The following is a 14,247-nucleotide window of genomic DNA, read 5'->3' as shown; positions in this document are numbered from 1 at the left end:
ATACAAAATAAATGCCCACTGATCTCTATAGCAGAGTGGCATCCACCCCTTTCATCCAAAAGGTCCTGGGGTTTGAATCCCAGCCAAGCTTGGCAGTTTTCATTCACTACAAAAATAATTTCTTATTACAAAATATAAGTAAGATAGTAGGGCGTAGTTGCTGGAGAGGATAAATAAGTAAACGTTGTTACATCATGTCTAAACTGAATGAACCATCATCTTTCAGCATAATTCAGGAAGCTGAAAATCATTCAGTAAGATGAAGTAATATGAATTACAAAAACTACATGGTTATTTCTTTCTTAAAAAAAGTCAGATTGACTGATTAATTGTTCGAATGATGTTCTTAGAAGTCTGCAGAAGTGATTGAATAAATATGGATCTTTTTGTTGCAAACACCTAAAAATCCTTCCTATTACGACAAAATGAAAATGGGCCTTATGTGATACAATTATGATCAAAAGAAATTTTGGTTGTATGGTAACTGTTTACAAATTTTCTCAAAATTAATTTGCTACTTCAGATTATCGGGCAACAATTTAGAATCTTCTGAACTTTAATTGGATGGTTATGAAAATCTATATTAAAGATTCACCATGCTATCTGATTTGACATCCTCTATTCATACAGAATATCATTAATCAGATTATTGTTGACTCTTGCATATGTACTAATTTCATACTCTCTTTGTTTTCTGAGATAAATGCATAGAAGTACTTTTCCTGACTTCATGATCGGTTCAAGTTTTTGTTACCAAGAAAGAAGCAGTTCTTACTAATTTAAAATTGTTTGGTTTGTTGACATCTTAACATTTCTTTTAATGTTGAAGTTAAGTAAAATGAATTCAGTAACTTCATCTATTTACATGGAATCAGTCTCTAAATCATTATCAAAAGAAGACAGTTAATAACAAATATACAAAGTGGACTCAACTACTGACAAATGGTTTTGTAATGCTTAAGAAAAAGTTAAAAGCTATAAATTACACCCCTATTGAGCGGCATAGATATTTTGCATGAAATTTCAAACTTTTTAACTTACTTTACCTCATTACAGAAAATTCACTATATTACTCAATTAAAGAGATTATGTAAGAAAGTAACAAAAATATTATCTAACAATAATAGTTAAAAAGAGTCAGTTAAAGAGAGTGACATTCTCATTAACAGACAAGAGATTTATATCAGAATTTCTAGGTCTGAGGTAAGACTAAGTTGTATTTCATTACAACATAGTTTAGGTTATAGAAAGTCTTAGAAGTAAAACAAAGTGTCTAGAATGTCTTAAATGTAAATCTTGGAAATAAAAAGATATGAAATAAGGAAAAATTTGTCGGTTGAAGCCGTGTTCATTAAACCAGTTCTCATAAATCACTTTTTTATTACACGCCACCAAATAGAAAACAAAGTAATGTACTATTTTATATAAAACAGGTATGCACTGCCTGCATATCTATGTTTTATCAATGATGTTTTGAAAACTATCATTATCAAAAAAGAAAATGAAACCAAATATGTTTTTTGATTTTCACAAAACTTATTTAAAAAATAGCAGCTGTTTCAGTACGCAAAAGCTTAAAAGTATAATACAAAGAAAAATGTAAATGTATAAAACCACCTCCTCTATGAATCATGAGACCTTGCCGTTGGTGAGGGGGCTTGAGTGCTCAGGGATACAGAATAGCTGGACCGAAGTTGCAACCATATCAGAGAGGTATCTGTTGAGAGCTAAGGAATGATTCCTGAAAGAGGGCAGCAGCTCTTTCAGTAGTTGTTAGGGGCGTGAGTCAGAATGACTTAAAAGGCCATATCAACATCACTCAGTACTCTGAGTACTGCGCAACTGAAAGCAATGGAAAACTACAGCTGCTTTTTTTCCAAGAAAATGTGGCTCTCTGCATTTTCATATAGCAATTATGGAGGCGCCTTCCTTGGTAAAATATTCCGGAGGTAAAATAGTCCCCCGTTCGGATCTCCAGGTGGAGACTACTAAGGAAGGGGTCACCAGAAAATTAAAAAATAACATTCTACGAGTCGGAGCATGGAATGTTAGAAGTTTAAAAAAGCTTGGTAGGCTAAAAAATTTAAAAAGGAAAATGGTTAGTATAAATGTGGATGTAGTAGGAATTAGTGAGGTTCGGTGGGAAGAGGAAGGCGACTTTTGGTCAGGTGATTTTAGAATAATTAACTCAGCTTCAAATAATGGGCAGGCAGGTAGGTTTCATAATGAACAAGAAGATAGGGAAGAGAGTAGAGATTTCAAAACGCATAGCGATAGAATCATTGTAATAAGGATAAAATCAAAACCTAAACCGACAACGATTGTTAACGTCTATATGCCTACAAGCGCCCATGATGATGATGAGGTAGAGTGTGTATACGAAGAGATTGATGAAGCAATTAAACACGTAAAAGGAGATGAAAATTTAATAATAGTTGGAGATTGGAATGCAAGCATTGGAAAAGGCAAGGAAGGAAATATAGTGGGTGAATACGGGCTGGGCAAAAGGAATGAAAGAGGGGACCGACTTATAGAGTTTTGCACGAAGTATAATTTAGTAATTGCCAACACCCAATTTAAAAATCATAATAGAAGAATATACACTTGGAAAAAGCCAGGCGATACTGCAAGGTATCAGATAGATTATATCATGGTTAAGCAAAGATTTAGAAATCAACTCGTTGACTGCAAAACTTACCCTGGAGCAGACATTGAAAGCGACCATAATTTGGTGATAATGAAATGTAGATTGCGGTTTAAAAAACCTGAAGTAAAGGTGTCAGATGAATCGGTGGAATTTAGAGAAGCTTGAGGAAGAGGAGGTAAAGAAGATTTTTGAGGAGGACATCGCAAGAGGTCTGAGTAAATAAGATTAGGTAGAAAATGTAGAATAAGAATGGTAGAATGATAAAAAGGAAATTCTTAAATCAGCAGAAGCAAACTTAGGCGGAATAAAGAGAACTGGTAGAAAACCTTGGGTTTCAGACGATATATTGCAGCTGATGGATGAATGTAGAAAATATAAGAATGCTAGTGATGAAGAAAGTAAAAGGAACTATCGGCAATTAAGAAATGCTATTAACAGGAAGTGCAAACTGGCGAAAAAGGAGTGAATTAAAGAAAAGTGTTCAGAAGTGGAAAGAGAAATGAACATTGGTAAAATAGACGGAGCATACAGGAAAGTTAAGGAAAATTTTGGGGTACATAAATTAAAATGTAATAATGTGTTAAACAAAGATGGTACACCAATATATAATATGAAAGGTAAAGTGGATAGATGGGTGGAATACATTGAAGAGTTATACGGAGGAAATGAATTAGAAAATGGTGTTATAGAGGAAGAACAGGAAGTTGAGGAGGATGAAATGGGAGAAACAATACTGAGATCTGAATTAAAGAGAGCATTAAAAGATTTAAATGGCAGAAAGGCTCCTGGAATAGACGGAATACCTGTAGAATTACTGCGCAGTGCAGGTGAGGAAGCGATTGATAGATTATACAAACTGGTGTGTAATATTTATGAAAAAGGCGAAGTTCCGTCAGACTTCAAAAAAAGTGTTATAGTCATGATACCAAAGAAAGCAGGGGCAGATAAATGTGAAGAATAAAGAACAATTAGTTTAACTAGTCATGCATCAAAAATCTTAACTAGAATTCTATACAGAAGAATTGAGGGGAGAGTGGAAGAAGTGTTAGGAGAAGACAAATTTGGTTTCAGGAAAAGTATAGGGACAAGGGAAGTAATTTTAGGCCTCAGATTAATAGTAGAAGGAAGATTAAAGAAAAAAAAACCAACATACTTGGCGTTTATAGACCTAGAAAAGGTATTCGATAACGTAGACTGGAATAAAATGTTCAGCATTTTAAAAAAATTAGGGTTCAAATACAGAATTAGAAGAACAGTTACTAACATGTACAGGAACCAAACAGCAACAGTAATAATTGAAGAACATAAGAAAGAAGCCGTAATAAGAAAGGGAGTCCGACAAGGATGTTCCCTATCCCCGTTACTTTTTAATCTTTACATGGAACTAGCAGTTAATGATGTTAAGAACAATTTAGATTCGGAGTAACAGTACAAGGTGAAAAGATAAAGATGCTTCGATTTGCTGATGATATAGTAATTCTAGCCGAGAGTAAAAAGGATTTAGAAGAAACAATGAACGGCATAGATGAAGTCCTACGCAAGAATGTAAAGTCCTAAGTAATGAAATGTAGTGGTAATAACAAAGATGGACCACTGAATGTGAAAATAGGAGGAGAAAATATTATGGAGGAAGAAGAATTTTGTTATTTGGGAAGTAGAATTACTAAAGATGGACGAAGCAGGAGCGATATAAAATGCCTAATAGCACAAACGAAACGGGCCTTCAGTAAGAAATATAATTTGTTTACATCAAAAATTAATTTAAATCTCAGGAAAAGATTTTTGAAAGTATATGTTTGGAGTGTCGCTTTATATGGAAGTGAAACTTGGACAATCGGAGTATCTGAGAAGAAAAGATTAGAAGCTTTTGAAATGTGGTGCTATAAGAGAATGTTAAAAATCAGATGGGTGGATAAAGTGACAAATGAAGAGGTATTGCGGCAAATCGATGAAGAAAGAAGCATTTGGAAAAATATAGTTAAAAGAAGAGACAGATTTATAGGCCACATACTAAGGCATCCTGGAATAGTCGCTTTAATATTGGAAGGACAGGTAGAAGGAAAAAATTGTGAAGGCAGGCCACGTTTGGAATATGTAAAACAAATTGTTAGGGATGTAGGATGTAGAGGGTATACTGAAATGAAACGACTAGCACTAGATAGGGAATCTTGGAGAGCTGCATCAAACCTCAGTCAAAGTTTTTTTGACTGAAGACAAAAAAAAAAAGCATAAAACCAAGAGAAATAAAATACATAAAAATAAAGAACAATAATTAGGAGTGTACACATGTATCAATAATATATAAATTTAACAATAAATACTATTGTTCAATCCAGAAAATGGGGCGGAGTTTACAATAAGATCTCTTAAAAAATTGTTCACTTAAAAATAAATTAGAATTTGTAATTTTATTAATTTCCAATGACTCTAAAAGTTTTATTTCAAACCTTTGTTCTCATCATGAAGTGTTTTAAAATTATCATTAAAACATGATTTTCATCAGTTAAATGACAGGCATGAATCCCTCTTATTGGAAAAACAAGATGTATGGTCCCTTATATTTATATGTTTTTCAAAAAATCTACCAGTCTTCCAATAAAAACATTATCACAAGAACCATATTCAAGTTTGTAAACTCCTGATTTATTTAAGTCTATCAGTTCCACTTTTATTAATCTTAATGAATTTATCTAGAGAATTATCATATTTGAAAGCAATATCAAAATTTCTGTTTCTGAAATATTTACCCATTTTCTCTGCGGGTTTACCTGTATAAGTGAGTGTGTGAAATTTCTTTTGTCTGAATGAATACTTGAAGGAAAAACTTTTCTAATTGTAATTTTGTATAATTTATTCTGAATCAGTTAATCAATTAGACTTATTTGTTGTCATTATTTACAGCTAATTAACTAGTAATATTAAGTTCTTTCTCATAATTATCATCTGACATCAGAATATTTATCAGTCTGTGAATATAGCTATTGAAAACAGCTAATTTATGTGCAAATGAATATAATGATGTACTAAGAATGACAGTATCAGGGTGTGAAGGTTTTTTGATGTATGGTAAAATCTAGATTGTTATTGATTTTTAGTAATATTTAAATTTAAAAGTACAAAAGAATTATTTTGTTCCACTGACAAAGTAAAAGTTATATTTTTGTGTAATGTATTAATAAAATTCAACAATATTCCTAGTTGTCTCAAACTACCCACAAAACAATAAAAATATCAACCACTTATCTAAACAAAATGTGAAATATTTTTAGAAAGGATGAGTACAAATTTTTCGTTCTAAATCATTCATAAAAAGTTCAGTAGCTACTGGACTAATTGGATTTTCCATAATCACACCCTCTTTCAGAGTGTAAATGTTAAACTCAAAATAATTTAAACATTCGATGCCTCAACTATTTCAATTCTTTTAATTTCATTAGTTTTCTGGATAATAACTTAACAATATTGATAATCTCTAGTGATAGAATACTAGGAAACAAATTTTTTACATCAAAAGAAAGCGAAGTAGAATTATACAGAATATTTAAATTCTTAAATAAATTTAAATTTGTTAAATTTTTAACAAGCACAGTTGCGTGTTTAATACTAAATTTTGGTAGAAATTTACAATTACATTTGATAATATTAATCTCCTCCTAGACAGTCTAATAGCAGGCGCATTAGCATATGAAACTACTCTAATTAAGCAGTATATAATTAGATTGTAGATAGATATTAAACCAATAGGTTATTTTTAAATGATCAATTAGACATGAGTAGTTCACCATTATTAAATCTGTTAAGTGTGAGATAAGTTTTATCTTATTGTAAACTCTGCTCCTTTTTCTGAATTGACCAATAGCATTTACTGTTATTGCTGACCAACGTGAAGAATCTGAGAAAGCAATTCATGGCAAAGTACATCTGAATATTAACTTACTTGCATGCATTAAACACTATATAAAAATTATCTATTTTAATGTACTATTGCATTTTTAATGTACTGAATGTACCTAATTAATTAATTAACGACTGGCACCTCAGTTAACAAAAAATTGTCTTTTATCTTTAAAATTAAACAACTGGATAGGTGGTATTATCACCCATATTCCATAAACAACTAAGCACAACTGTAGGTGAACTGCTTATTAAGTTTATGTAAAGGATTTAAAATTTTAACATAAATCAACTTTGTAAGTGTAGTAGACAGCAGAGATAAAGTGTGTGGTGCGCGCGCGCGCGCTCTCAGACATTACAAATACAAATATAGTTTTTAAATTAGTAAATAAATATAAAATATAAGAGATTGAGAAAGAAGTGTAATTTGCTCTACAGAAAGTTTATTATCTCAGTAGTAAATATGCTAATACATACAGGCAAATCAAACAAGTTGATGTTGAGGTATTTGTTAATGTACGATGTCTTTGTAACTGTTATAAATATATTTGTTATAAATCGATTAAATAAACAATGATACAATCTGATGAATTTATATGACTGTGATTCGTAATATTTTTATTTTTTTAAATTGTATAAAAAAAATTGTTAACATTTCAATTGTTAAATTACTCTTAGTTTTATTTTTAACCTCAATATTTTAATTTAAGTTTCACTGTAATTTATTCTGTCTTAATTATTGATAATTACTAACTGACCGTTTTATACGTAGTTTTTTTCATTAAGTGCTATAATATTCATCGCTACCATAACTAAATTTTTAAAAATGTCGTCTTAAAAACACATAATATTAAGATAAAACATATTGCACGCACTCGTAATTTTTATAACTACCAGTCAGCTGAGAGTGGTATTCAAAAAATTCTACTATCAAAAAATTAATTCTATGCTGATTTTGAAAACTGGCCCTACATTACTTGCTATTGCTCTCGGTTGATGCGAATTTTTTTTATTAAAAACCGACTCGATTTCGGTAATGTATAAATACAGTTCTGTGAAGTAAACAATTAGTAATATTACTACTAAACCCAAAAATTCTGTGAGGTAAAATGGTAAAGTTTTTTTTTTCATTTAAATATTTTTGAAATTATTTTTTTAACTTTCTTACAGTTAAAGTGTCCGTACATTTAGATGGCCCAGTTTGGTTTGTCATACCATCCCTTAAAGTATAAAAAAATACCTATTTTTGGGCTTGAAAAGGTCGGTTAATTAAGTTGGCTGGCAGGATGGTGAGCAGTAACTGCTGAGGCAAGCTGGCATTCAATCCTAATAGGTTGTTTGGTCTGTGAGATCTTGTAGTAGACAACAGCAGTGCTTGGACCTGGCTGGAAATTTTAACCTCATAGTGGTCTTTGAAAACCTTTTTTGATAGCTATCAGACAGACTGAGGCAAATGGTCAACTTCAACCTCTAAAAGTGATTCTGAGAAACTAAAGGGTTTTGGTTCTCCATCAGCGGGCAAATATCATTGCAGTGACCAACATTGATTGAATAATATATTCAATCTCTATTTGTTTAACTTGTTTTTGTCAAGTATTGTGTTTGTTAATTTCAAATTGTTAGTGTTTCAGAATAGGCTGAGCTCCTATTCGCTGAAGGTTTTCTGTGATGTTATTTGGGCCTCTCTATTGAGAACTTTCTAGCCTTGCTATCCAGGCACACTCTTCTGCAGTGATGGAAGACTCATGATATGCTGGTTGCCATAGCTCAATTCAGAGTACACAATTTGTAAAAAAAAATAGTCTTGTAGTTGGCAGCTTTGAACCTGATGGTATCTGTTCAGTAATTTAATGACATTTTTATTTAATTTTTAGTATTTGAGCTAATTTATGAGGTATATGATGTAATTAATTAATTAGAGTATATTGTTCTGCTTATATTATGTTGATAAAAATTTTCTGTCCGAACTGTGATATCTTTTTAAGTATTTTATGAACTGATACCAATATTGAATGTGAACACTGTTTCAATCTTTCTATTACAAAATAAATCTAAAAATTGAATCTAAAAATTCAACATTATTGTTGGGGAAAGTTACAAAAATAAAATTACACATAGCTTGTTTTTTCCAAAAGAAAATTGGACTTTATTTTTAACAGAATGAAAAACAGAATTATATAACCATATTCATAAAAACAAAAAATTCATAAATACATTATTACATAATTGTTTTAAAGACAAATGTTTTACACAAAATCTCCTTATATTTATATACAATTGTTAAGTAAAGTATAGGTAGACTTGATACCTTAAATATTTCTTTTACTTACAGATAAAATATAATAACAATACAGAGTATAATAATAATATCTTATTATTTAACAGAGGATTACTTTATTATTTAGTAGACGATTACTGTTTTTTGTTAATGTAAAACAATATCTTGATACTCACTGGCACAGAATGTAATCTGGACTCTCATAATAGAAAGTTCAAACAGACGATTACTGTAGAATGAAAAACATTAATATCTTGATATTCACTTATGCAGGATGTAATCTGGATTATCAAAACAGAGAGTTTAACGAACAATTACTGTAGAATGAAAAACATTGACATCTTGATATTCACTTGCACAAAATATAATCCCACAATCGTGGATTTTATATCTGTATACATAAATTCCTTTAAGTAAAGGATTTTTAACATACAAAAAAAGATTCATTGTTGAAGAATATGTGTAATTTACTTGTTAACTGCATGAAGTGTAATTTTTGACTAAACAATATTAGAATTTTAAGACGCACTAATGATTCTTCGAATGATGGTCAGAGAGAGACTGTGATCAGAGAGAGATTGAGAGAGACGATGGTCGGAGAGAGACTGAGAGAGACACTGACTGACTCTAGTGGGGAGCCGGCTTATATAGTGTAGATGGAGCTGAGTGAACCACCAAGAGCTGTGTGAATCATGGAGCCGAGTTCACGGAACATGTTTACGTTTTTTTTGTTTTTTTTTTTTTTAAACATTATAAACATGAAATAATACAGAATTAAATCTTAATAAATAATCAATACAAAAGGCATAAATAAAAATCTGCTGCGCAAATATTTATATGTACGTTGAATGGAATGCATAAATTTCAGTGTATGAAAAATTTCTTATTTATAATTGAAATATTCATTACATCGAAATACTGTTAAATTTTAGATGAAAGTAAGTCAAGTACCAAACCAGTTGAATTAACTTATAACTGCTTTACGCATTGGCGTAAACAATTATAATTACAAACTATGCTGAATATTCCTAATTTCTTTTATTCTCTACACAATCTAGTTTAACATTTAGTTTGCTGTTCACACATCATGCTTAATACTATTACATTATGTCTATCTTGTTACTATCAAAGAATTCTAAGTTAATTTGCCAGTTACATTTTATCTTCACTATATCACCAGTCATCAACATTAACTTCGGTTAACATTTTAAATGTAGATTAAAAAAGAATTGTTTTTATTTTTGTTGTAGTTTTATTTAAACTATTTTTAACGATTGATGAATGACGACACCTTGAACATACTGGAATTTAAAAGTCAGTTGAATTTATGTAACTTAATACATAAATCTATTTTTTTTTCTCGTTTTTTATTTTATCAAGTTAATTTATTAGAAGGTTTTTTCTTTTAACTTACTGACTTATTAAGTATATTATTGAAGTATTATTTATTGTATTTTTTTTTACAATCACAGGTTAATAATTATTAATAAATCAATATATTTAAATTAAAAAAAAAAAGTTAAAAAAATGGATAAGTCTGATTCAAACCAATGTGCCTTCCCTTTGTAAGATTCAAATATTTCATTAATTAAAATTTTATTTGGCTATGACTCTGGAACCAATGAAAATAAGTACCACTTATGACATATCGTTGAAAAGCTTTCAATGAGGGCTTATTACTGCAGTTAAGAAAAAGGTCAAAAATCCAATTTTTTTTGGAATTGGGCTTTTTTGGACACTCTTGATTTAGTCGATTGCAATCAAAAAAAGAGGAGGTGCTGACTAGATATTACAACAGTCCTAAATCCAAAATTTCAACATCCTATGGCTAATCGTTTTTGAGTTATGCGAGATACATATGTACGTACAGACATCATGTCAAAATGGATTCAGGGGTGGTAAAAAAGGATATTTTCATTGAATTCTGAAAACCAAAAGCTATTCACGATCACAATTCTTCCTTTATTTCGTAGGAGGAAGTAAAAATTAGTGTATTTTTTTCTTATCTGTAAAAATAAATAATTTGGACATAATTGGGCAAACAAGATTTTAGGTTAAATATTTGTTAAACCAAATAATTCGTATTTTACAACAAGATATTTTCCAACTGTTATGTTAAACAGTTAGTTAGGCTGAGCAGTAAGAGTTTGTTGTTTCAAATCATTTATCAATGGAGAATGATTGAAGTCTTCAGATGGATTCATTTAGTAATGAGGTGATTGAGAGGCTGCAGCAGCTCTCTATGATAAATTAAAGAACATTTTATACATTACCAGCTTTGAGGCCCATCCGTAACAGGTAACCAGGATCCTTAGTAAACTTTATGTAACATTAAGGATAATGATGATTTGATGTACTTTTAAAAAAAAAGATAGAAAGGATTTTGTGGTGATTAGGGGCCAGTATCAGAGATTTAAATCCTATGGCAAATGAATTCAGCAGAATAGTAAAGTTAGCTAGTCGACTTTGAAGACAGTATGCTTAAACAAACTACTGAAATATTATTAACTGATAAGCTATGACTTTTATCTGAATTATCAGAAAGGGGTGAGATCATAAAAATATTAAAAAGAAGAAAATTAATTACTTTCTAATGTAAAGAAACACAGAAAATATAGTTCTGAAGAAATATCTGAATTCATCAAAATACAGAAAACTCTAGACATGAAATGATTCCGCCATGAAGCCAGGACTCCTTTTCTGTTCACATACTGGTAACAGAAATATGAGGACCTTAAGGATTTTCTTAAATGGTTAGTAGCTTCGTATGAGTTCAACAATGGCAAACTGACTTCTGATTTACTGCTTGAGACAAAAAAAAACTGGAAAAATATTAATGAATTACCAAATTCAATGACTTTTGATGATTTTGGACAGGTTTGCTGGTCACTGAAACTAAAACTTATTTTACATTTGGTGGTAGCTGTGGCCATGTGAGTAGAGGAAGCATTATTTACTAACTAAGCACAGAAATCTTTGTCAGTTTAAAGCCAGATGCCAGGTTTTCTGATGTCCTTTTTAGAAAAAATTATGCAACTTTACTTACTGCTGATTACTACAAAACTGAATAAGTTGTCTTAATTGGAAGGATTAATGATAAAGGGGATGTCAAGGTAACCAACATAGTTATTTTTAAATTATTAAGATGACATGGTATTAATTTTTCAAAAAAAATTTGAATTAGACATTTATTTCATTGAGAGGAGGCTGAAAAATGTATTTTCTTTTAAATAAACTTGTTATTTTGCATTTCACTTAGACAAGGCAGCAAAGAAAGACCAACTGTTTTCCCAGGTAATATTGTTTCATCTGGTTAGATGACTTGTCTTTCCTTTTTAATACACTAACTTCTTTGTCTAATAGATCACTGATCACATTGAAATATGAAGCACTCTGTAGTAAACTCTCTTATTATTTAACTAACAGAATTAAGCATTTTTTAATTCTGGTACAACTGATTAATTGCACCTGCCAAGAGCTTTATCCTTTGTATTTGATTCAAGCACTCATTTTTTGGAAAGTCAGATAATTTTTTTATACAGGTGCTTTTTTAGGCCAAAATGTCATTCTTCGGGCAAATTAATTATCATTAATCCTTCCTATACTAGTTATATCCTGCACTTGCCTGACCCAAATTCCAAGTCACAGCCTAATTTTAACCCTGAAATTATTATGCTATACATTTATTGGCCTTCTCAGTGTGACCTTATTTCATTCTTTAAAAAAACAACTTGACATATGATTTTTACTCACAAGTATAAACCTATTTTAGTGGTTGCACAGTTCAGTGTGGATTTTACCATGTACTAGTATGGAAATGGTTCTCTGTTTAATATTCAATTTACTTGATATTTTTTGGTACAGTATATAGTTGACTTAAGTCTGTAGTCGATTAGCCACATTATTGAATAACTGTTTTATTAATCCATTATCTTATTTAATTAACAGCTCAAATGTTGTAAATTAAGTATTTCAAACCAATTTGCTCAGTTGATGTCATTCTCTGACCAGAAATCTAGTGAAGATTTCATTAATAAGTATGTATAAAAAGGTGTCCTTTTAAAAAGAACAAAAGTGAAAGTTTGACAATGCTTTGAGGGAAACTGATTAGGATCCAATAAATGAAAAGGCCTTTGTAAATATTTGCCTTGATAAGTTTATAGATTTTTACTAAAGAACTTTTATGTCAACTTTTACTTGTCATTGCAAATCAGTTGATTTTGAAGTTGAGAGTTCTGAGGTTCAAATCCTAGTAAACACAGTTACTTTTATGCGAATTTGAATACTAGAGCATGGATACCAGTGTTCTTTGGTGGTTGGGTTTCAATTAACCACACATCTCAGGAATGGTTGACCTGAAACTGTACAAGACTACACTTCATTTACATTCATATATATCACCCTCATTCATTATTTGTAGTAATACCTAACGCTGGTTCCAGAGGTTAAACAGAAAAAAATGAAAGTAGGAAAATTAAAGTAGGAAAATGAAACAATTAAGAGGACTTTTCCTATGTTATTGCATAACAATGAGGGGGATTATGATTTACTTGTTAAAATTTTTCATCATAATTTTTTAATAATAAATTGAAGAATGTATCTTATAAAATTAAGTTTCTGATGTCCTTAAACAAAGAGAAAATAATACAATCACGCGAGTTTTTAAATCAAATAAGGTAAAAGGGTATAATTAATTAGAAAAATTGGATGAATATAGTTGGAGACACCTATTTGATTCAGCAGTTTGACTACTCTTCCACTATTTACAAAAAACTGCTGATACTTTCAATTTGTTGATTAAGGAATAGGTCAAGTTGGTTATCCTGTCAATCACTTTTGTTTTTTTTTTGTGTACATAATCAGCTCTAGGATTTAATTAAACAATGTTCTAATGGTGAAGTACCTGATACCTTTAATATCTTTTAAAAAATTTTCATGATGGGACAATATATTATTCAATGTAAAAGGATTTTTCTTAAAAATAAGAATGAAACTTTCTTAAACAATAGCCCTTAAGCAAAACCATTTATCAATATTCTTTCAATCTTGCCAGAATTAGATCTACTCACAAAAAGTACACATTAATTTAATTTTTAATAAAAAAAAAATTAATATTAATAATAATATTCATGTGTTCGTTTTTTGGTGCAATGATTGCATAAAATTTTTTACAGATACAACTTATATTTTTTAAATATCACACAATTTATGATGATCCTTTCTTTGAGCAAGTATAATGGACATCAGTAATAATTTGCCATAACATAGATCGTGATGGTAATAAAATGAGTGTCAGTTAAGTTCTGTATCTTTGCATATCACTCCATTTAGTTGCAGTTAATGGCATTAAAACCAGTTTTAAAAATTATCATTTCTTTAAAAGTGTTTCAGACAGTTTAAATAAGATTTGCTTTACTTGGTGTTCAAA

At 30.2% G+C, this 14,247-nt stretch overlaps 1 protein-coding gene across 2 annotated transcripts in view; it reads right to left on the bottom strand.

Annotated features, from left to right (window-relative positions):
- LOC142318181 (acetyl-coenzyme A transporter 1-like) overlaps window positions 1-7,495 on the bottom strand; it is a 64,251-nt gene extending 56,756 nt beyond the window's left edge. Inside the window, exon 1 of one of the 2 annotated variants that reach the window (XM_075354734.1) lies at window positions 7,300-7,495. The gene's annotated coding sequence lies outside the window, so the exon portion shown is untranslated. The other variant, XM_075354733.1, reaches the window with a different exon arrangement.
- Window positions 7,496-14,247: the final 6,752 nt, after the last annotated feature.

This window comes from Lycorma delicatula, chromosome 1 (genome assembly GCF_047948215.1).
Source record: "Lycorma delicatula isolate Av1 chromosome 1, ASM4794821v1, whole genome shotgun sequence".
Taxonomy (NCBI): domain Eukaryota; kingdom Metazoa; phylum Arthropoda; class Insecta; order Hemiptera; family Fulgoridae; genus Lycorma; species Lycorma delicatula.
The sequence above is the reverse complement of the archived record's forward strand: the minus strand, read 5'-3'. Positions and strand labels throughout refer to the sequence as shown.